Source organism: Parasteatoda tepidariorum, chromosome 4, assembly GCF_043381705.1.
Source record: "Parasteatoda tepidariorum isolate YZ-2023 chromosome 4, CAS_Ptep_4.0, whole genome shotgun sequence".
In the NCBI taxonomy this organism is placed as follows: domain Eukaryota; kingdom Metazoa; phylum Arthropoda; class Arachnida; order Araneae; family Theridiidae; genus Parasteatoda; species Parasteatoda tepidariorum.
In genome coordinates, this window is record NC_092207.1 from 38,904,184 (window position 1) to 38,928,431 (window position 24,248).

Consider the following 24,248-nt stretch of genomic DNA (forward strand, 5'->3'; position numbering starts at 1 on the left):
TATATATATATATATATAAAGTAATTCATTTTAGAGCAATATTATGTTCAAATTTTAAAAATAATGAAAAAAGATCTCATTCTCAGATCCTCTCAAACAATTTTTTTTAAATATTTTTCATTAATCCTACTGATAAATTAAATCCTAATTTCTTTAAAAACTCCCTTATTGTTGATATTACACTTACTGATGTTTTTTTTCCTAAAGAAAATATTAGATATGCAATGTACAATATTAAATTTAAATTCCAAAAACAATAAAAAAATATATTTTATTTTCGTATTTATTACCTTTTTTAATTAGTCATTTCTATTTTAAAAATCCCATTAATAGATTGAATTCTCAATTCTTTTCAAACTCTTTTAGCATTGAATTACATTTGCAAATGTTTTTTTTGTGATTTAAATGTTCATCTTTAGTTCAATATTGATTTAAATTTTAAAAATAATAAAGAAATATTTTATTTTTGACTTCTTACTTTTTTTATTAAATCTTTTCTATAAATGTTTTCATAAATCTCACTAATAGTAACAATAATCTTCTTCTCATACTCTCTTATCATTGATTAAATTTACAGATGTTGTTTTTGATTTAAATTATTCTATTTAATGCAATATTAAATTTAAATTTTAAAAATAAAAAATAAATTTTTTTGTACATTCTTAATCATTTCTTCAAATAATTTTCATTTACCTCTTTAATAGATTGAATACTCATTTCTTTTCAAACTCTCTAATCATTGATTACGCTTACAGATGTTTGTTTTTGATTTAAATGATTCTCTTTAATGCAATATTAAATTTAAAATTAAAAAGAAACAAAGATTTATTTCTCTTTGGTTCCTTCATTTCTCCAAATATTTTTTATAAATCAAACTAATAGATTTATTCCTCATATATTTTCAAACTCTCTTATCATTGATTACATTAATAGATGTTTGTTTATGATTTAAATGATTCTCTTTAGTGCAATGTTTATTGATATTTGGAAGAATGAATTTAAGCTCTCAACGGAAAAAGAGATCAAATAATTTTTTTTATCGTATCTGATATGAGTTTAGAAAATTTATAAATAAAACACCTTCTTGTATCAACATTTAGTTTTTAATATAAACTTCATAAATTGTTTTTTAGGAAAAGTCACAAGCACTTTCAGTTTTGGTGGAGACCAGACTAATTGGTTTTTTAGTTTTTGGATAGAAGGAAACGAATGGAAAAGGTAAATTTAATATTTTCCTCCTTTTTACAATTAAGTTATTTCTTTTATGCTTTAGGTTGATTCTTATAACCAATTTCGTTTCGATTTCTGATTAAAGAAATCAATCAAAATAGTTGTTAAAAAAAGAATCGTCAGCTTTAATTTTTTTATCCACAGTTCTTTTCGTAAAATAAGCTCTTAAATTAAAAACGTGGAAATAATATAAACTTTTTTTTCATTTTATTATTTAAATAGTTATTTATAGTTTTACACTAATATTTTTAATTTTCAGTTTATTTTAAAATTTATAAAATTGATAATTTTACTAAAATTTTTAAAATTGCTAAACATAATACCGTTTGAAATTAACTTCTCCAGAGTAAACAAACATGTTTTATGAATGTAAAAAAAAACAATTTATATCCTGTTAATCCTGTTACATTTTAATCCTGTTACATAGCTTTAACTATGAATTTTTTTTATCTATAGATTTTTTTAACGACAAGGTAATTTTTCTAAAGGTTTTAAAAGTGCTATCTATTATGCTGCGATAATTAATTTTTTTCGGAATAAACGAAAATTATTTTCATTAATTTCAAAAACGATTGATATTAATCTGTATTTTAATAGCATGGTTATTGCACAAAGAAATATTTTTCAATTTTTCATGTATTACAATAATTTATTTCAACTAAAACTCCGGTAAATTTCTTCTATTATGATAAACATCGATTTCTTCTGTTTTCATTTTATTCTTGCTAATTACATATAAAAAATAATCATTTATTCAATGCGACTGGAATTTTGAGATATCAATACATTAAATTGATTTATTCTTTCTCAGAAATTGTTTTGTTTTATAAACCTTTTATTAATCAAGCGTTGCTATATTTATTGTATATTGATATTATTATTATTTTTGAGTTTCAAACTGCTCTCTGCATTAATTTTTTAAAAAAAAATTTGCTTAAAAATTCAAAAACGCACAAACAACATTTGCATTTCAGAACGCTTTTAATGAATATCTTTGAGAACAAGCACAAAAAGTTTAAAATAAGGCGTATCTATAAAACGATTACGAAAATTCATAGTTAATAAGAACAATAAAACAAAACTTTATTTTAAAAAATTTCTACGAAGAATGCAATTATATCCCATGACAATATTTCCATAATTCTTAAAGTTATAGTATTTTGCTTCTTAAATAGAGTTTTCATTACAACGATTTAATTCAAAAACAATTATTTGTATTTAAGAATTAGAGATCACCATTTAAAAATTATTACCATTTTCAGAATCATATGAAAAAATCAAACTTTTAAATAAGAGCTTTAATCTTATTTAAAAATTCAATTTTTTCACGAAAATAAAAGATTATAAAAGAGAACGTATCAAAAGATTATAATAAAATAATTTTTCATCACTAAAATATCTTGATAATTTTAATTTTATTTAATAAAAGTATTTAAACTTGAAAGTTGGGAAACAATCCTAAAAAGCACTTGAAAACAATTTCTAATTAGTGGCATAAAGTTATTCAAAACTTTTTTGAGCTTTTATATGCAGTAACACTTAATATTACTATTGAAATATAACATTCAAAGAAATACAAATGACTTTGTTATTTGAACAAAGAGGGAAAGTCATTTTTTAAATAAGTTTTCTTAATTCATTTTAAATTATTTCGTTTCATGTTATTTTCTTTCATATTATTTTATTTTATATCTTTTTATAATATTCTAGTTTTATAATATTCAATTTTTATTATTTTATTTTTATTGCAGCTACTGACTTTATAAATTGAGGTATGTCAGTTATTTTCGGATTACACTTTTTCTCTGTCGCATTTGATGTTCAGTTCACAGTAAGTAATAGTTAAAAGCACTTATTTGAAGTATCAATTCACAGTTGAACTTGAAAGCTGTTTTTCAGATATGTTAGATTCCAGAGTAAAATTGAGAAATACTTTTCATGCACGAATGGTATGCTTAAAGGATTGCTTGCAAGTTTAATTGTGATTTTTTTTTATATTTTACAAACAAAACTTGAATTGATTCTTTGTTTTGAGCAAATAACAGAAGTCCCTTATTTTATTTTTATTACATGTTATTGCTCGTCAAAATTGGAAACATAATTTTCAATCACCTACTATCATATTTGATTAAAATTAGAAATAATGAGATGCTTTTGGTAAACGAATTTGCAGAAGAATACATAAATAAGTTGTAAGTTACAAAAAAGCTGTTAAATTTCATTTAAACCTATTTCCTTAAGAAAATACGTGAGTTCCTTGATTTTCCTATTTGAGCTCTGATAGTAGTGCAAGGTTAATTTAAATGTCGGAAACAACCTTTTTCTTAAGACCCCAACAAAGTTTATAAATTATTAACAAATAAACCATGCAAGTTGAAACAATTTTAAATTTAACTACTCTAGTTTGTTCACAACAAGGTTCACATTCAACATATGTTAACAACCCTTTTACATCGAAATTGAATCTTCCTTTACAAAACAAGACTAGAAAAACATCCTGAAATCGAAGCTGAATCATCCTATGAAAATCAAGAGTAAAAAAGCGTTCTCAACCGATTCCTCTTCTTAAGGTTTATTTTAGATTTTATGACCATTCCTTAAAAAAGGTATATTTCTCAGGCTTCCATTAACACTTTAAAAGTGAAGGATAATTAAGTTTTTAACACAAACAAAATTTTGCATTTGAGAGCTTAGACAAATCTAGAAGGAAACAGAGGGGGAATAAAAGGCTTACAATCAAAGCTAAATAATGTTTTTTTTCTTTTTTAATTTTTTTATGGATTTTCTTAAACTTTAAGGTAACAAGAACAAGCTAGGTTTACTTATGTTTCTACTAAGTTTTAAAAAAGGATTAATTACTCAACTTTTCTATAAAAACTAAAAATATATATAAATTGATTTTTTGTGACGTAAGATTACCTGCTATCTGGGTTAGAACTTGTTTTGCGTTAAGATTTAAAAACTAGCTTTAACACTTCCTTTATAAAATATATAAGCGAGTTATATTAGGCGAAAAAATCTTTGTTTTTCTGAAGATTTATAACACCATGAATAAAATCCTTCCAAATTGAAAAACTCCATACCCCATTTTTTTTTTTTATAAAAGACTTTTTAGTTAGGCGATAAAGATGCATTCATGGTATCCATCCCTCAGTTCATTCTAAAATGAGGAGCATCCTTGAGATAAAGATTAGAAGAAGAGGAGGAAGAAAGTCACTCTGAGCATCCGTCAACACCCTTTTGGGTCAAGGCGGAGCCTGTTTTCCTCCTCCTCCTACACCCTCCTTTCCAATAACCGCCAACAATAGAGGAGGACATGTTTTTGCGGAGCCGACCCAGACCACCCGTGTCATTGGGCGTGTAAGAGGATGTACTAATTCAGCAGAATTGAGAGAGCTCTGTTTACTACTCTGATTGAAAGGGGGAAGGAAATTTAATGAAAAATAATAGTGTCAATAAAAGTATTTATTAATCAAACAAATTCGAAAAAAAAATATTTGTAAAAGGCAGTGGAGTTTATTTTTATTCGTTCAAAAAATAATTTGAAATTTTATTTTACTATAGTTTTAAGTGTTGAAGGAAAGATCATATGTTTGAACATCAAAGAATTTAGATTTGAAGAACTTACTTTAAAATTGTTAATTTCTGGTGTATAACTAAAAAGAAAAAAGCACAGGTTAAAAGTATTTCTTTTGATTTTGTATCAAAAAATTTATAAAAATTTTTTGATAATTTCTCCACTACATTTTTCAAAAATATTTGTAAAATGCAGTGGAGTTTATTTTTATTCGTATAAAAAATAATTTGAAATTCTATTTCACTATAGTTTTAAGTGTTGAAGGAAAGATCATATGTTTGAATATCAAAGAATTTAGATTTGAAGAACTTACTTTAAAATTGTTAATTTCTTGTGTACAACTAAAAAGAAAAAAACACTGGTTAAAAGTATTTCTTTTTGATTTTGTATCACAAAATTTACAATAATACATCACGATGCTTTAAAATGCTAAAATACTTAGAAAAGATAATCTTTTAAAATATAATGCGATATTTCCAAAAAATATTTGCATCTTTACTTTGAAATTGCTTATTTTCGCCTGAATATACGACATACGAAAAAAATGCTAATTATGAGTATTTATTTTATTTTAATTTAGAAAACGAAATGATTAGTGATGCTTTTAAAGGCTGATAGATTTCTCAAAGAAGATCATTTATGCGAATACAAAATTATGTGTTCAATAAATGTTTCAAAGCTTACTTTAAAGTTGTTTCTTGCCTTATCGTCTAGATATGCAACCACAAAGCGAAAAAAAATGATTTAAAAGCGACACATTTTATTTCAATTTTGTAAAACAAAAGTTAAAATGTTACTTTATAATTCTTTTGAATGCTAAAACAGTTAGAAAAGAAGATAATTTGTTCAAATATAAAACTATGTTTTCAAAACAATTTGACTCCTTATTTAAAAATATATTTCTAACAAAAAAAATATTGCCAAATGGTATTGCAGTTGATTTTCCGTCTGCAAAACAAAATTAAAACATTATGTTATGATGCTTATAAACAGTAAAACATTTTTTTGAAAATCAAACAATGTTTGTAATAATTTTTTTTTAATTTTTAATTGGCTTGCTTATTTTGATATCTAAAATCTTTTAAAAATATTAGTAAAATTGTTTTTAATAACTTTTATTTTCTAAAACAAAATTTAAAACAGTAGGGGAGAGTGGGGGTCAATCGTAACAGGGTATGATTGTAACAGAGCAAACATTTCGAATGTCGGGTTCTAGATTTGATTCCTAGGTGGCGCACAAGGTGTATTTAATAAATCTACATGTACACCCCTTCTGGCAACCATTTTTATGTACTTTTGAAAGAATTACATCACAAAAGATTTTTTCACGCTACCTAAGTACTTTTTTTGGAATTAGAATATCATATTGTAACAAAGTAATTTTGTTTAAACAAATAAAAATTATTAACCGATTATGTAAGTGGGCACCTTAATTAACATTTCAAAAAAAATATTAGTTTTGTTAATTAACTAGCATTGTTTTTAACAAATGAAGCTGAAATGGCGTCTTGGGAACGATTGTAACAATAAGTAAAGGGACGATTGTAACAGCTGAAAATGAGTAATCTTATGTTTACAAACCATTGCTTAACTCTTTAAGAACCACCAATAGTTTCCTATATCATTTATATTATGTTGCATGTGAATTATTTTATTTGTCACCTTTCACAGCATAAATTAAAATTTTTAGCCCCTTAAAGTTAAAAGTTTAACCCTTTAGGTCTCTGCTCATTATTATTTTTACTCCTAAAATATCACTACTATTTTGATCAATAATAAAATATATCACAACTATGATAATATGTAAAATTAACTATGTTTTAGTTCAATTTATGAACTGTTACAATTGACCCCGTAAGTGGGGACAATTGTAACAAGTGCACGACTGTCGAACATTTTTAATAACAAAATAATAACATTTAAAATAAGTTATTTATTTTTTTCTAGTACAGGATAGTCTACTTTACTCGTCTGTCAATTAATACTAATAATATATTGGATTTTTTGCTAGTTAAAAATAGTTAAGTAAAAATGTTACAATTGACCCTACTCTCCCCTACTTTTAATATGATGTTTTAAATTGATAAAACAATCAAAAATAAAAATTATTTGATGGAGAATCACGTGATATTTTAGAAGGAAAAGTTTATGAAATTTGCTAAATCAAAAAATCCTTATAAGCAATTTTAGTGAATGCCATTACCATGACGACATTATCTATAATGCCGCAAATCGGCAATTTGTGGGTAAGTCAATGTACAAAAATCGTCGGTATATTTAAAAAATGTACTAAACAATCAATTAACATGATGAAACAGCAATCATTTTATTATATTAGCCAACAGATTTTGCTAATGCATTTAAAATGTATTACCTGTTTTGTGCACACTATGAGAGAATTCAAATATTGAGTAATCAACAAACGGGGGGGAAGGGGTTGCTATTTGCTTCTTTTTACTGAAGAGGCTGGAGAAGGAACGTGAGCAATGCTTACGCTAGACTTTAAAACGCTCTTATTTTCAAAAGTTTCTTAAGGAACAAAATAAAAAGTTTTGCAAAAAAAAAAAAAAAAAAAAATTNAAAAAAAAAAAAAAAAAAAAAAAAAAAAAAAAAAAAAAAAAAAAAAAAAAAAAAAAAACACACACACATGGAAAAATTTAAAATTTGGAATAAATGTTGAATTACGGAAAAGAAAAAAATTAGAGAAAAAAAATTCTTCTCAGAATTTTATAGGTCAACATTTTTTAGCACGAAAAAAAAGTTAGAAATTTTATAAAATTAATTAAAACGTAAACTTTGTTTAATGCAAAATAACATCTATTTATAAAAAATTAATCATAAAACTCAAGGGAAAAAAATCTATTAAAATTACCATACTGTATAGTAATGACATCTTTTAGTTTAAAAAAGGAAAAACATAATTCAGGTTATTAAACCAAAAATACATGGTATTTAAACAATTCATTTGGTAATTTTTCCGGTCATTCTGTATCGGTTTACAAAAAAATTTTTAAAGTTATAATTCCTTATACTTCACACATACCAATTATAATTTTTTATACCATTATTAAAAAATATTAAACTGAAAAATAAATTTAACGAAATAAATAGTTTTTATAGCATGCTCTAAGATATCACGATAAAATTATCAAATATTTTCGCATTTACCATATTTTATCACACATTCTAAAACAATATTTTATTGTTAATTTTATCAAAATTAATACCAAAGGACTTCGGTAAAAATTACTGAATTTTCTAATTTTTCCATAAAACTAGAAACTCGGTAAGTTTGTAGTTTTGACCATGCTTTTTTTTCCCTCAGTTTAAATTACTACAGTCAAAGTTAAAGCATAACCCAGGGAAGAGAGGTGCTGCAATTTACTTACGTAAACATGGGGGGGGGATGTAACTTGTTTATTTTGCTGACAAAAAGGTAGGGGTGTCTGCTTAATATTCTAAGTAAAATTTGAATGGAATTTGAATTATTTAATGTATAGTAAAATAGGGAGAGAACGAAACAACGAAATCCGCTGAGTCTTACATGACTTCTTTTTCCTTTTGCTTTCAGAACTGGACATTGAACTTCTATCTATGTGTAGTCTAAAGATCAATCTAATCCTCTTTTCCAATGCCATTTGCGGTTAAATTTGAATTGCTAATCGCTACATTTACACGTCTATTCATTCTCTTTTCTTTTACAAAGTATAGAATGCATAAGAACCACAAATACAAATAATAATAAAGGTGCCATGTCGACTGTTTTTAAATAGCTTGGATTTTACAGAGGTCACGATCAAATCCCTGTATATTACAAAGTTAAATATCTCCAATCTTGCAATATTTCATCAGAGGCTTGTTTTTGTTTTTTCTCATATTAAATTTTTTTTTGCGGATTCTTTATACATTATACTGTTAAAATTTTCCTTCTAAAATTACGGTAATATAACTGGCAACTGTCTGTCCTTCCGATTAACCATAAAGTTTACGGAAAAGAAATTTTTTTTCCTTCATGGTATTATAACCATTTACAAAAATATCGTTATAAAACCATAAATACAAAAATATACGGTTTTTTAACCATTTACAACTAGCATTTTTTAAAAACGTAATAATTTTTTAACTAGACATAGAAACTCAGCTTTTCGTAAGTTAATGGTCATTGGAGAGTGCTGGACACTGGGAATTCTTCACGTGTTGAACGGAATGGAGAAAATATTATAGTGTCAACACTGGGACTCGATCCAGTTCTGATGGCCATGAGATTGACAGATAAGCCCGCTCGGCTATGATGTGTACGCAGTAGCGAAGAACTAAGTAGCTTCATTAGGTGGTTCTAGTTGGTGCCATAAAATTCTGGTTGTTTAACCGTAGTAGGTGAAAGCAGTTAATAAGCAGTTTATCTTAAACTTAGCAGTTTGATTACCAGTTTATTTATGGTTATTTGACTGTATTGATTAAATATGGTGAAATAGCCATGCAATCAATTGTTATTTAACCATTTTTTCCGAGAAATTTCTAACAGTGTATTATTATGCGTTATTATAATTATACATGATGTAATATTATCTTTAAGAAAATATCGTAATAGGGCCGTGGTAGCCTAGTGATTAGAGAATCAGACAGCAATTCGGAGGGGCCAGGGTTCGATCTTCGACTCTGCCAAAACCTACCAAATCAATGAAATCGTAAAATCAATGAAAACAAAAGTTCTGTGTTTGGTCGCTGAACATGTCAACAGGTACTGAGAGAAACTTTTCTTCATCTATCTATGTTTAAATTGAGGTAGTGGCTGCCATCTATCCTTGGGATTCTGAACTAAGACGTGCTTCCATCCATGCAATGCTCTCTTGTCAAACGAAAGACGTACCCTCCAGACTTAATTCGCAAAGAGCCAATGGATGGCAAGCTTGGCTTGTCAAAGTGTCATTAAAAATAGAATACATATCGTATTATTATTTCAATAGAACATTATATTTTTCGACTAAATAGTAATTGGGAAAGAGATAGAACACTTTTCTGCTTTTCATTGATTTTTCAAATCTTTGCTCAAAACTGACATAAAACATACTTCACATGAAACCTTCTAAGTTCAATATATGACTTGTTACAACATATAGCACTTCTTTACAATACAATATCTCTTTTACATTATTTCATGACAATGATTTCGGTTAATAAGAAAAAAACAATTAAGGAAACAATGTGAAAAAAAACTCAGTTTCATCTGATGGAAGAGAAAAATATTCACATGAAAATATTCGAAAAAATAATTACGTTTTATAAGTACCGACACTCAGGTTGACTGTATTTTTTACTGTAAAACCCATTTTTACCGGAATATGTCATAGAGCTAAAAATGCTGTATACCGTAATTTTTACGGTAATAATTACCGCAAAATCACTGAATCTCTCTAATTATATGAACATTTCTATAAAAATTTCGGTATAATATTTTGCTGTAAAAATGGATTTCATGGTAAAATGGATTTTATGGTTAGGCACCCAAAATGTCGATACCGCAATTTGATCCGGAATTTTTTACAGCGTTGTGCATAGTAAAGGTGTTCCTTATTAGCAAATGATGTCACTGTCAGCAAATGATGTCACGCATGGAGGAAGGGATGTGGACAACACGAAGTGTGGCATCACATATTTCGATCAAAATCTTAATTTTTCTATTGAAATAAATAAATATTTTATTCAGTATTATTATTATGTTCGCAAATGTCCTCAAAGCACATAGTCAATGTTTAAAAGGAGAAAGAAATTGTAATTTGATTTAAGATATTGAGTTTTATTTCTGAACAGTATATTTCTGAACTGTATATATATAGACAATATCTAATACAAAGTGATATGTGACAAGGAGCTAGGGAATATTGGGAAGTGAAATATATTGTGACACAGAGAGACGACCAAAAATATAGAAGAAAAAGTGCAACATCATTAATAAATGGCCTCTCCTAAAGGGACCTTTAATCTATGCTTTGTCTGCTGAGGATAGTTTATATGAGAATTGGGGCAATATAAATAAATAAGATGTAATTTATTCAAATACACTGTAAAAAGTTCAGGATCAAATCACGGTCAAAAGCACAGTCACTCAGGGTACCGGTGCTTTTTATCGTAGAATCCATTTTTACCATAAAATTTTACGGAATAAAAAATCTAATATACCGACATTTTTTCAGTAATATTTAATGTAAAATCACTGTATCATTCTAATTAAACAAATGTTACTGTAAAAAGGACGATATACAATTTTACTGTAAAATGCATTTCACGGATGTTGCACCCATGCTGCCATCACTTTTTACCGTAATTTGATCCTGAATTTTTTACTGCGCATAAGATGTAGAATTTTTTACACTCTAAAAAGTTCAGGAGCAAATTACGGTAAAAAGCACCGGTATACTTTCAAGCTTAATATCAATTTTTACCATTAAATTTCACGGAACAAAAAAGTCTGATATACCGTCATTTTCTCGATAATATGTATGGTAAAATCCCTGAATCATTGTAATTAAATAAATATTACTGTAAAAATGACTGTATAAAATTGTATGGTAAAAATGGAGTTACAGATGCTGCACCTACGTTGAAGAATATTAAAAAACTTCTTTCATCTTCATTTGCTCCAGTCTATGTTCGCATAATGGATTTTGGGCATATTCACGTGTTACCGATATTTGATAGATTGACTGTGACTTGATAGGTGATTGATATCACAATTTTACCGTTAATTGATCCGGAATTTTTGTCACTGTAGGAGTAGCCTAAATAGTTCAAATGTAAAAAAATTTAATCAACTCTGGAAAAAAATTAATATCCAGAATTTATTTTTTTAAAATATAAAATTAAAAAATAAAACATCAAGGATAAAACACTTCTAAAATCAATATTCTAAGTCTATAAATAATAAAGTAAACAAAAACATTGCGCCTTGTTAGCGGAAAAGTGCTGTTTTACTCAGAAAAAAAAAGATTTGAAAATTTATTTTATTTATTATTAGACTTACTTCTTCCCTATTCAATCTATCAAGTGTAGGCGATAAGTGAATGTGCCCAGAACCCATTATGTGAACATAGACTGGAGGAAATGAAGATGAAAGAAGATTTTTAACATTCTTCGACGTTTAGATATCAAGATTAAGATGATTCATGTGATGAAAGATTCTTTATTTTTGAGGTAGATCTGGGCTTTAAGGTCACTTATTTCAGACATCACATGCCACACCGACGGCATTAGTCACTTATAATTAGTCCTGATTGATACATTTTAAAGAAATTTAGCAACTGTGACTGATTAGTGTTAAAAGTAATTACAAATCCTAATGTTAAAAAAAGTTTAAATTATTAACAAAAACAAAAAATAATAATAACAAGCTATTCAAACTAAAGAAAACTTGAGAAATTCTTAATAGAAATATTAATTAATAAACTAATGTTCAACTTTAGGAGAAAAAAAACTGAGAAAAAAGAATTAAGGCTGAAACTATCAAAATATGGTAAATTTTACTGTGTTACTCTATGGATGGGAACACCAAAAAGTTCGGTAATTTCTACGGAAGAGCTTTGGTAATGGTTTTGGTAAAAACTAACAATAAAATTTGGTTTTCTAATATGAGATGAGGTTTGGTAAATATGGTAAAATTTTTAGTGATGCCATAGATAACAAGAAAATCAATGCGTAAAAACCAATTATTCGGTTAAATTTCTTTTTCAATTTCGAATTTTCTACTAAATGTGTGGAACTATCGTTTTGAAAATTAGAATTTCCGGTAAACCGTTGACATATGAACGGAAAAATTACCAAATAAATAGTTTAAATACCTTTTTTTAAATGTATTATTATTTTTTTAATTTACAAAAATTTATTCATTTCCTCATGATGCCTTAGAGCATGGTGTAAAAAACTTTAATTCGGTAAAATTACTTTTCAGATTTGAATTTTTGCTAAATGTGTGGTAATGAGAATAATAATGTTGAAAACCATATTTTCTAGGAAATCCTTACCGTATGAATCGAAAAATTACATAAAGAAGGGTTTGTATAACGTATATTCTGGTTTTATTTACAGAAATCAATTTTTTTTCTCTTACTAGAAATGTCGTTGCCATACGGTGTGATAATTTTGCCAGGAATTTTTTCTTCGTTAGTGATTTCCATGATTGGGCTGCATGGTTTCCTAGGAACTCTGGTTGGCTTATAGAAAAAAATAAGCAAATTGTGTGTAACGAAAATAAATTGTTGGGAGATTCACAGTTTTACCTTATAAAAAATTTCAACTTAATAAAAGAAAACTCAATTCTATTAAAGGAAAATTCAACAATAATGACAAAAGCTAAAACAGCAATAAAAGATAGCTTAAAAAGTTACGACAAAATTAAAGTTAAGAAAAGTTTTCTTCTCCTTATCTCTTATGAATTCGTAGAAGAAAGTTTAGTAATCGACTTTTATCCCTGACACTTTTATCTTTTCGAGAAAATTGAGTTGTTCATCATCACGTGAGCGATTTTAATCTAACCTTTTCTTCTTTCACTTAATTTAAAATTAAACTTTGTAGTGTTGCGCTTTTAGATTTATTTTTCTGTGTCCAACCCTTGTGATAACTTTATTTTTACCACTTGCTGCGTTTTTCACTTCATTTGACGCATTAAATTTATTGAAAACTTTCCCCTCTTTCCTGATCAATTACTATTAAAATCTATTTTGCTAAACTTGGCGCTTAAGACATTTTCTGTAAAACAATGATGATAATAGCAATAATAATAATACAAATAATAATGATAATAATAATTAGATACTTTTAACGTTCTTAATTTTTAACACTCAACTACTGTCAACTAAATAGCTTCCTTATGATTTTTAATGACTATATTTCATTGTATCAATCATTAATCTTTTTTAACCAAAATTTAATAGAGAAAAAAGAAAAAAATTTAGAAAATTAATAAGTTTTCTATTAACTTACTTTTGTTTTCATTTTGTTTCCGTTTTTAATTCGTTTCCTATTTTTATGGATTTGAATATTAATAATAATTTAGCGCTGGGTAAAAAATATGTTAAATATTTTAGTTATTCTAGATGTTGTACCCGGTACAAAGTGCCTAATTCTGAGTGGACCTTCGGATCAACATCCTGCTACTCTGAAAGTAAAAGATTTTTTGAATTGCAACCAATACCCGTATATATTGTATGTGGTGATAAAGATGTACATCTTGCCCTAACATTTACAAAAAACATAATTCATGTTAATGATAGCTCCAAATCTGTTTGTAAAATTAAAAATGTTATTTATATGTTAACCTGTGGTTTTTGTAGCGTGAAATATGTTGGACGAACCAGTAACTCTCTAAATATTAGAATTAATCAACACCGTTCAGATATAAAGAGTATTAAAATTAACAATAAACTAGACTTATCATTTTAGAGAACATAATTTTAACAGTATCAAAAGTTATAGTAGAAGATATGGATTTAAGACTACAAAAAGAAAATTACTACATGCTTTTATGTGAAACAATTTTGCCGTATGGGCCAAACGATACCTTCCAACATACACTGATTAACTTTAATAACTCCTCAACTTACTTACTTTTTCATATTAAAGATAAGCATACAAATCGAGGTAAACTGGAATCAGGAAGTAGTAAAAACTTTCTGAATAGTGACAAATTAAATGTAAATTTTATTTCAAATGAGAAAAAAGATTTTAATAAACATTATAATATTAAACGAATGAAAGATTTTGTTCTCTCCCTTGAGAATAATGACGTATATAAGCTTCAAGATCTTATTATTAACTTTTGTTTTATTAATTTACACTTCAAAATTCTTTGTATCGATCTTGTAAAAGCTAAAACGAGTAAAACTCTCCCAAATAAAAATAAAAATTTAAATAATTTATTTCATCATTAACCTTCTAAACCCTATTTCAGATAAGATCAAATTTTATAATAATCAAAATTTTTAAAATTTGTTTCCATTAAAAGATTTTAACATAAATAAAAGCTTTAAATATAATAAATGTCTTGGAGCTGTAATTTAATTATATCATATTAGCAAGCATTTAAGGAAAATTAATATATACGTTTAGGAATGTCACTGTTAAAAAGAGAAATATTTTAATTTTGTTGATAAACATCATAAACATATTATTACTGGTAATTTAAATACTGTAGAAAACTAAGAACTTAGGAATTTAATGATAAAAGGTACAAAATTTAGACCCATTTACCCTATATCAATTAATAAAATTCTAGAATACTTTCTTAACGATCTCAGCAGTTTTTGTTTAAAGATATCAATCTCTTTACCTTTAGGTGTGTAAAGAGAACTGAAATGTGTTGTTTATTATTACTTTAAAAACTTTGCTTTCAATAATAAGGAGCATTTAAATAAAAGTAACAATTCCACAAATTTTTCTAAAATTGTTCGATCAATTAAGCAACAAAGAAAGTTTGTAATTACCCTCATAGACAAAGCTAAGAATAATTATGCAGTCTTCTGTAAAAAAATTTATGTTGAACTTTAAATATAACGGTAATAAAATAGTAAAACTTTTAATCTTAGTAATTTAAATAATAACATTATTAGTAAAAGAATTTTATAATAAACCATCACTTTCGATTACTGATAGCTAGAAGGTCACGTATCACGTGGTAAACATTAGCAAGGAAGATGCTCATAGCTTTATTCGAAAATTTTAAAAGAAAATTTTATTTCAGGATCAAATACTCAAATTAACTTCATTAACGTGTTTAAACTTTCTTTTTTTTTGTCACGAATTATTCTTAAATTATCAATGTCAATTTTTATACCACATTGTTAAGATTTTAAATTAAATTATTAGAATAAAAAATATTATTTGAATAGTCAGGTAATGCGCTCCTTACAAATAGCTGCTCAACTAATTTGCAGTTTGATGCTTGAATTGTGATGTGTGATACATAAATATTATAAAAACGAAATCAGATATTTGATTTATAAATCATAGAAACACAAATAACGATCCATCGTAAAAAAAGGTATCCCTGATTATTCAATTTATATGAATCCGCATAGCGTTAGAACGTTCGAAAAACAAACGTTTACAGCATTATTTTATAGTGATCTTCGTAAATAATATCGTTGTTGTTGTTGTTGTTGTTGTTAGCTAGAAGCGCAATTTTCTAAAGTTTACTGCACACATTAGAAAAATTGGTCCTACGTTCATAATGATATCGGTTTTAGTTGAATGTAATATCTTGTAATCTAATTTCCACATGTAAAGTTTCGAAATGTATGTTGCATGGTGTATTTTCAAATCTTTACAGCGTATGTAAAACCAGGTAAATAACATGATTCAAAATAGCATCATTCTGGTTGCAGCAACTTTAACAATACTTCGATTATATATTTTATTTTGATGTATGAAATAATACATATCTACTTTTGTTAATTACACTTAACCAGATAGAATTTTAATTCTGAAATTACAGTAAAATAACAGACACCCGGTGGTTGAGTGGTAGCGCTTTGCGCTCCCATGCCACAGATCCAGGGTTCGATCCTCGGGCCGGGCAAGGTTGACTCAGCCTTCAGTGGGTCGATAAATGAGTACCAAGCATGCTTGAGAACTAAACACTGGGGGTTCCGCGTTCATCTGACCAATTGACCGGAACATCTGCTCCTGCACTCCAGAGCCCAAGGTCAAGAAAACTGAGATGGACACAGTAGGCCTTGGCCCTCTATGGGCTGTTGTGCCATTGAATTTAGTTTAGTAGTACTCTGTCCATCCAATTAACCGTAAAGTTTGCGGTATAAAACTTTTTTTTACATAGATTTTGAAACCATTTACATTTCGCATTGTTAAAAAAAAACATGAATACAAAGCTATACGGATTTTTAACCATTTGCAATTAGCATGGTTCCAATACCATAAAAAAGAAATTTAACTGTACATTGGAGCTAGGCGTTTTGCTAGGTATTAGGCTTCGGAATAGGTTGCTATTGAGTTACGTTTTATCAAATGAGAAGTGGAATGTGGTTTCATTAATGTATCACCTAACGTAACAGAAGGGAAATATTATACTCTTCGTCGTTAAGCTGCTTTATGGTGCTGCCATCTATGCGTGAATGAAAATATCTCGTTTCAATAGTCCAGGGTCACAAATTGAGTAGTGCAGGAAATTGGAAACTCTTCGTTTGTCGAAGGGAATTGATTAAATATTAAAGTGTCAATGCTGGTACTTGAACCACAGTTCTGTCGTCATGAGATTAACTAACTAGCCTTCTCACAATAAGTTCCCATCTGCAAGATATTGTGTGACCAAAGAATATAGAGGGGTATGTTATACTTTGAAGTGACTGCATTAGGTGGGCCTAGTTTCTGCGACAAAATTCTGAATGTTTAATCGCATTACGTGAAAGCAGTTAATAAACGATTTTTCTCACAATTAATAATTTGAATATCAAGTTATTTATGGATATTTGAATATGGTAAAATAACAATTAAATTGTTATTTAACCATTTTTTCCAAGAAATTTCTAGTTAAATCCACTTCTACTTGATAAAATCCACTTGATTTTCAAGCTATTTCAATTGTCTAATATCTCATTACAACCTTGAGAAAAAATTATAGACCGAACTACCAAAATATGTTTGTACCGGGAATGAAGAGTATAAATTTACTCAATGAAGTTAAAATTGAGCAATTTGGTAAACTTTACTGTATTTCTGACACTAAGGAAAAACACCAAAAGTTTGGTAATTTTTACCGTTGCGATTTGGCAACGCAATGGTATCGGTTAAATTTACAATAAAATATAGTTTTAAAATCTATGATAAGATTTGGCAAATTTGTAAATTTTTTTATGATACCTTAGAGCAGTGTTCCCCAACCCCCGGTTTGCGGACCAGTACCAGTCCGGGGATCAAATGGTACAGGACCGCCCATTTCATTGAAACTAAATTTAAATTCCTAGGTTTATACCCCAAATTAAAAACATCAGTGTTCCATTAAAATTTTATTAATTTAAAAAAAAGTGGCCCCCAAAGGTAGTGACATAAATTTTTTAATGTTTGTAATGCATCATTGTTTCCGATTACGCCCAGATGGAACCGTCTCATTGCAAGAAACAAGCTCAGGGTTCTCATTGATTTAATGCTCTAGTAAGCTAAAATGTTAAATCCCTATATCTTTATTTTTTTGGTGTACCTATATTTTATTTTGAAGGTATATTTAAATACAATTGAATTAAAATTAATAAATCAAAATAGTCTACACCTTCCCCCCCCCAACGGGTAGCGGTAAAATTATCAAACGTTGACAGGTCCTCGGTGATAAAAAGGTTGGGGAACACTGTCTTAGAGCATGACATAAAAACCATTCATTCGGTTAAATTTACATTTCAGTTTTGTATTTCTTACTAAACGTGTCGTAAATAGAGCTATAATTTTGAAAGCCAGACTTTACAGTGCACTGTTGTATTTTGAACGAAAAATTACCAATTGAATGTCTTAAGTAAAGTTTGTTTTTGGTTTTAGTAACAAAAGTTGAAATTATTTTTTATACTAGAAACGTCATTATTATACAGTTCGGTAGTTTTACCAGAATTTATTTCTCTGTATAGTTTTGAATAATTCAAAATATCACGATTACACAGAATTCACGACATATTAGAAAATGAAAAAAACCGGATAAACTAAAATATATAGTTAAAAAAATGTGAAAAAAGATAAAAATGTAAAAAATATTTTTTTTTTTAAAATTAAGTTTTTAAATATACGCCATTTCAATAATTCTGTTTCTAAGGAGAAATGAAATTGCAAGGCTTTCTATCAGCTTTTCAAATGATTGTTACTTCACTTTTTTCGAAGAAGACATCAATAAAATCAATTTTTGTCTTACTAAGAAAAACTGAAAAATAAAATTTAAAGAAGTAAACGATAAATTCCCAGAACGTTTACAAGAAGCCTCTATTACGCTGGCGTAAGCTAAAAATATGAATCTTATTTTTCGACAGTAGCTCAACCTGCTTGCGAAATACTGTAGACTTCGTTTTTCTTTTGAAAAGGAAAAAGTGTGATATGCGTTGATAATTTTTATCGAATATGTTATTGTAGTTAACACTCACGGAACAATTGAGTAATATTTCTCATTAAGATGTTACGGTTCGGTAGTTGAGATTTATTTAAAATTCCTCTGCATTCACAAACACTGGAATCGATACAAAATTACTTTATACACTAACAAAAAAAAAGTATGGTCGAAACTACCAGAATAAGGTAAATTTACCGTGTTTCTGGCTCTATGCGAGCACCAAAGAGCTCGGTGATTTTATTAGAAATGCTTTGGTAATGGTTTTAGTAAAATTTACACTAAAGTATGGTTTTATAAAATGTGATAAAATTTAATAAGTGTTGTAGAACCGGGTTATTTTATCATACCTTACAGCAAGGCATCAAAACCTTTTAAATTTATTTTTCAGTTTTGTATTTTTTATTAAATGTGATTTGACTTAAAACAAATATACATAAGAATGGAGTCAAAGAAGACAAAAAAGCGTTCACAATTACTTCAATAATGAATAAATAAATAGATTTTATCGAAAATTGTAATGATTAAGAAAAAACAATTTTCGAAATAAGTATTTTAACTATGCTTTGAATTATTTCTAATGATTATAATAGCTATTAATGTACCGAAATTTGTTCACATGAATAAGTCTTGTATTTTTGCATCATTATTTATTAAGTAACCCTTCTGACGCTCTAATTATAAGTAAAAATATTTTTTGGTATTACTTTGTTTAGAAACAAACTTAAAAAATCTGTTTGAGTAGCGAAATTATATTTGTATTAGAATGTAAAATCCAAAAAAAAAAAATAATCAGTCTGAAAATATTTCATTCATATTCATAAATGTACCAGTAATTGATTTTGTAAATTACGGAAATTTCGATGATGAATAACTGTTTCTCTTAGATCTAAATATTTGCAAATATGTGCAAATTTGAAAAATTATTGTTTGGAAGTGAGCAGCGTTTTGAAGACTTTACTTTCAACTTAGAAAAAGTCATCGGCATGTCATGCTGTATTTGAAAACCATAGCTTATAAGAATGCTAAATGTAATTTTTTTCATGTATTTCAACCTAAATTAATACAAAATAATGTAAAAAAAGAAAAAAAAGATTTTTTTTTAAATTTTGCGTCAAAGGGTAAAGTAATCCTAGATTTGAATATATAATAAAATTTAATTTCTGCTCTTTATCATAAAATCATGTAAGGTACTTCAGCTGCTGTTTTTAAAAATGGTTTTTGCTTTAACTCTAAAATATATTATTAATCATAAATTACAAATAATTAATAATTATTACTAAACTTCACAACAAAAAAAATTCAAAATGTGTGTATGCATATCTAAAATTCATTCGTTATTTTAACCTTCATGACTTAAGAAACTGGTATTATAAATTTTAGTTGATAAAATTAACATTAAATTTAAAATTACATTTGTTTATTCGTTTAGAATCGGCTTTCATTTTGCAAAAATTGTAGCGTAACAAAACTTTCAACGCATAAACTACTTTAATAGGATTTACTTTTAAATATTAAAACCTAAGAATTACTGAACTTAATAAAAAACTCAATATGAATCGTTGAGTACTGCTAATGGATAATCTGCGTTTCAGTAATTCATACTAAACTATGAGTTACTAATATATATATATAGTGTTTGTTTGAGAATTGATTATGATCATGAGCTTTCTATTCTTAATTTTGTTTTGTTTTTTTTTTGGAATTTTCTTTAATTTTCAGAAAAAAAATCTACACTATTTATGGAAAAAAATTCAAGTTATCGAGGGATTAGAGAAAAAAAATTCGAGAAATCAAGGATTTTTTAGCATTGAGCGTATTGAAAATTTGAAGGGAATTTTTTTTTCTTCGAGATATCGAAAAATTCGTGAAATCGAGGTTCGAGTTAGCGAGGTTCGACTGNAAAACTATCGTAATTGATTCTAATTGTCGTCACAACAAACAAATATATTTTCGGGATTTCGGGAAAAACTTAGAAATTGTTACGTCCCAAGAGTTAAATATGTTTTATGATTACTGCGATGCCACAAAACTGATGAATGGTTCTGAATGTTGTCTGCATTAACTTTTTTTGCTACTTTTTCTTAAAAAAAAAAAGTTTGAATCTTGACATTATTGACCCAAAGCAAAAATTTTTGGATAAATTTCCAGCTTGACTAAATTATAATGAACTATTATAGAGTATGAAACTACCAAACATTTTCGAGTAACTAAAGCAATAAGAAATGGCATTTTAATTTAAAATTAAAGTGCGCAGTAAGTTAAGTTGTAAATAATCAAATATTTACGTTGGAGTAAACAAAAATTTTAAAATTTGATACTTTATCTTCATTTAAATCTTTGTAGCATGAAGATTGTAAAGATATATACTTATCTGCTAGCTCTAAGTTTATAATACAGTCTTATATCGAATTTTATTCAAAGTAATATTTATTTCTTTATTTTCAGGAAGCTATTGGTTTTCAGATTACGACATATACATCGTAATCTGGACAACGTATACATAATATGTGTCGTTCGTTCATACAAAGTAGAAAAAGTTTCAGATAAAGAATCAAAATATACAAACAAACTTTTTAAAAATAAAATTTTAACGAAGTTCTAATTATTATGAGATAAAATTTTGAATTTTTAATTCTATTTAAAACTAATTATTATTAATAAAACTAAAATTAAAACCCATTGTGTTTCACAAAAAAAAATTTTGCTAATTGATTGAATTTAAGCTTCATTAATTTTAATACAATTATTAGCTATTTTTGTTAAATTATTTAAATTAAATTTAAAATTAAAAAATTAAAGAAAACTTACAAAGCTAAAAGCATATATTCTTAATATTGTGAAATTCTGATGAAATTTGACAATAGTCTACTTGATAACTTGCAATTTTTATATCATTTACTGAAATCAGCATGTCTTAATACAGTTCGAAAGTTATTGAATAAAAATATAATTTAGATAAAGCTGGAAATTGTAATGAAATTGGGAATATGGGCACAATATAGGTATCTGATCTGAAATTTGCCCCCCCCCCGAGGTGGCCTTTAGAAAACATCATGAATTTAAATGTGGAGAGGGGGAGTGTCAAAAAAGAAAGAAAAATTTAAATATTGCTATCTAGACAAGTATTAAGCTTCTTATTTATTTGCTTTATTATGCTGAACAGAATAAGACGAAAACAGAGTCGATGAAACTAGCAGTTTGAATTTAAAACAGTATTAAGCATAAGAACAAAATTGTACTTGTACCTATTGCATAACTATCTGTATAAGTGAAGTGTTTAGTATTTTTTTTTCACAGAATTTTGAAAAACCCAAGTTAATAAAATTAAATGTTTAGAAACCATAGAGGTTTCATGAATGAAAAGTACACTTTTTCTTATTTGCACCTATTTAGTCCTCTGACATTTTTATCTTTACAAATAAGATACTGTATATTATGTTTTTTTGTACTTAATTTAGTAAAATAAAATTAAAAAATATAAAAAAGTTATTAAATTAGAAGTTTTTAAAGTTTTTCGGTATAAAAAGAGCAATTTTTGACTTAATTCATATATTGTCCTGATATTGCTTTCGAAACAAATAAAATATTGTTTTATTACTCTTATTTTTATGCTGAATCAAATGAATTAAAAAATGAAAGCAGGGAATTAATAGTTTATAAATTACAAGATTCATTCAGATTTTTTGTAAAAATTTGTAATTTTTTACTTATACCTATTTACGCATCTGACATTTCTGTCTAGACAAGTGAGGTACTGTTGAAAATTTATTTTTTCACGATGAATCGAATGACTGCAAAACTGATCTAGTTTAAGCTAACAATGAAAGAAGTTTCAAAAAAATTATCTGCATTAAAAGGTTAAGCTAGGTTTAAAACGATTTTCTTCATTAACAGGTTTTAGTTCTATACAAAAATTATATCTTTCAAACCCTTATAACACTGAAATTTTAAAGTTTTGGAGGAAACAGGAGACCTTAAGTGAACGTAAACTGAAATTTTTAAAATGATTTCCAGCTTTTCTTTTATTATTTTTGTATTTAGGTTCCTTCATAGATACGGAAACTGCCTTATTACCATTAATGCAATTCGTATTGCATATAGATTATTTCTATTATTTAACAAAATGGCTTATTAAAACCGTTTTTACCAAAATTTTCTTAAATCTATGTTCAACAAATTCATGCGTTTTAAATCTTTGTTTAACAATATCCCAATTTATCATTTTTGCTTAAGAACACGGCATCTTAAATCTATTAGCAGCAAAATGGTGCCTCAAATCTATTTAACACAATATTCTCATGCTTTTAGAAAATATATTAATAGTCAGGAATAAAAATCTATGAACATAATAAAAAATATTCTCCGTTTAGGGAAAACTGATTATATTGCATAAAAAAGAATATATTAATATATTGAATTTAAAATTTAAGCTTTTGAGTTTAAAAAAAAAATTCTTTTTATTTTATCTGTCAATTTTTTTTTGTTTTCGATTTGTATTCATTAAAGTTCAGGCATTAAAAATTTACTAAAATAAGAAAGTCTATTAAAAAATTAAAACAGAATTTTCTTTGACGTATATTTTCTATGATGAGGAAGTGTTTTAAATGTTTATAGATTTTAATGTGTTTATACATATAAAAGTAAACGCTTTAAAGTGCCTAACAGCCTTGTTGAGTGTATTACATAGAAAACACCTGCTCGTCTTCACAGGAAAAAAATGTTTCACGAGCACAATTTACTTACTTGTGTCTTTTCCTAACTCCCTTTTTCTGCAATAAAAACAGACAAGTGTTTGATGATTTTCATATGACTGTAATACTATATCTAGATGTACTTATATCATGCCTTACAGTTCTATTTTCTTTTCAATTTATACATAGAAAGTATATAGAATAGTATAAAGAAAGGATCGGTCGCATTTTAGAACAATATTTCTTAGAATTTAAAGCGACTTGAACAATATTATAAGATTCAAAATAATGCCTTAAGACATTTTCACATATTTTATATAAATTTAAAAGTAAAATATTAAAATATTAGTTTCAAAAATAACTTTTTTCATCCCTTACTTGCGTAATAGAGAGATGGGTGATGCTTTTCAAAAGTATACACATTTCTGGAAAAACAAATAAAATGTTTTCATTTTGTATACAAGCTCTGTTTTTAGGAACAACTTGCGTTACAGGATGTTCCTAAAAAGATTCATTAGGATCCATATATTAACAGTTAAACTAGGAGAAACAAAAAAAAATATCAAAATTTCACGAATCATTATTGAGTAAGATGAGATTAAGAACTTCAAATCCTGTTTGATCGAGCGAGGAAAAATTTAAATGACGATTAATAGGAACG

At 26.9% G+C, this 24,248-nt stretch overlaps 1 long non-coding RNA gene across 3 annotated transcripts in view; it reads left to right on the forward strand.

Annotated features, from left to right (window-relative positions):
• The window catches only part of LOC107456535 (uncharacterized), a 36,583-nt gene extending 22,584 nt beyond the window's left edge, over positions 1-13,999 (forward strand). Inside the window, exons 2-4 of one of the 3 annotated variants that reach the window (XR_011636579.1) lie at positions 1,134-1,218; positions 2,982-3,061; positions 13,897-13,999. This is a non-coding gene — a long non-coding RNA (uncharacterized lncRNA). Of the gene's footprint in view, positions 1-1,133; positions 1,219-2,981; positions 3,062-10,308; positions 10,387-12,752; positions 12,876-13,896 lie in introns of those variants that run through there. The other 2 variants (XR_011636578.1, XR_006224697.2) reach the window with 2 other exon arrangements.
• The last annotated feature ends 10,249 nt before the right edge of the window (positions 14,000-24,248 follow it).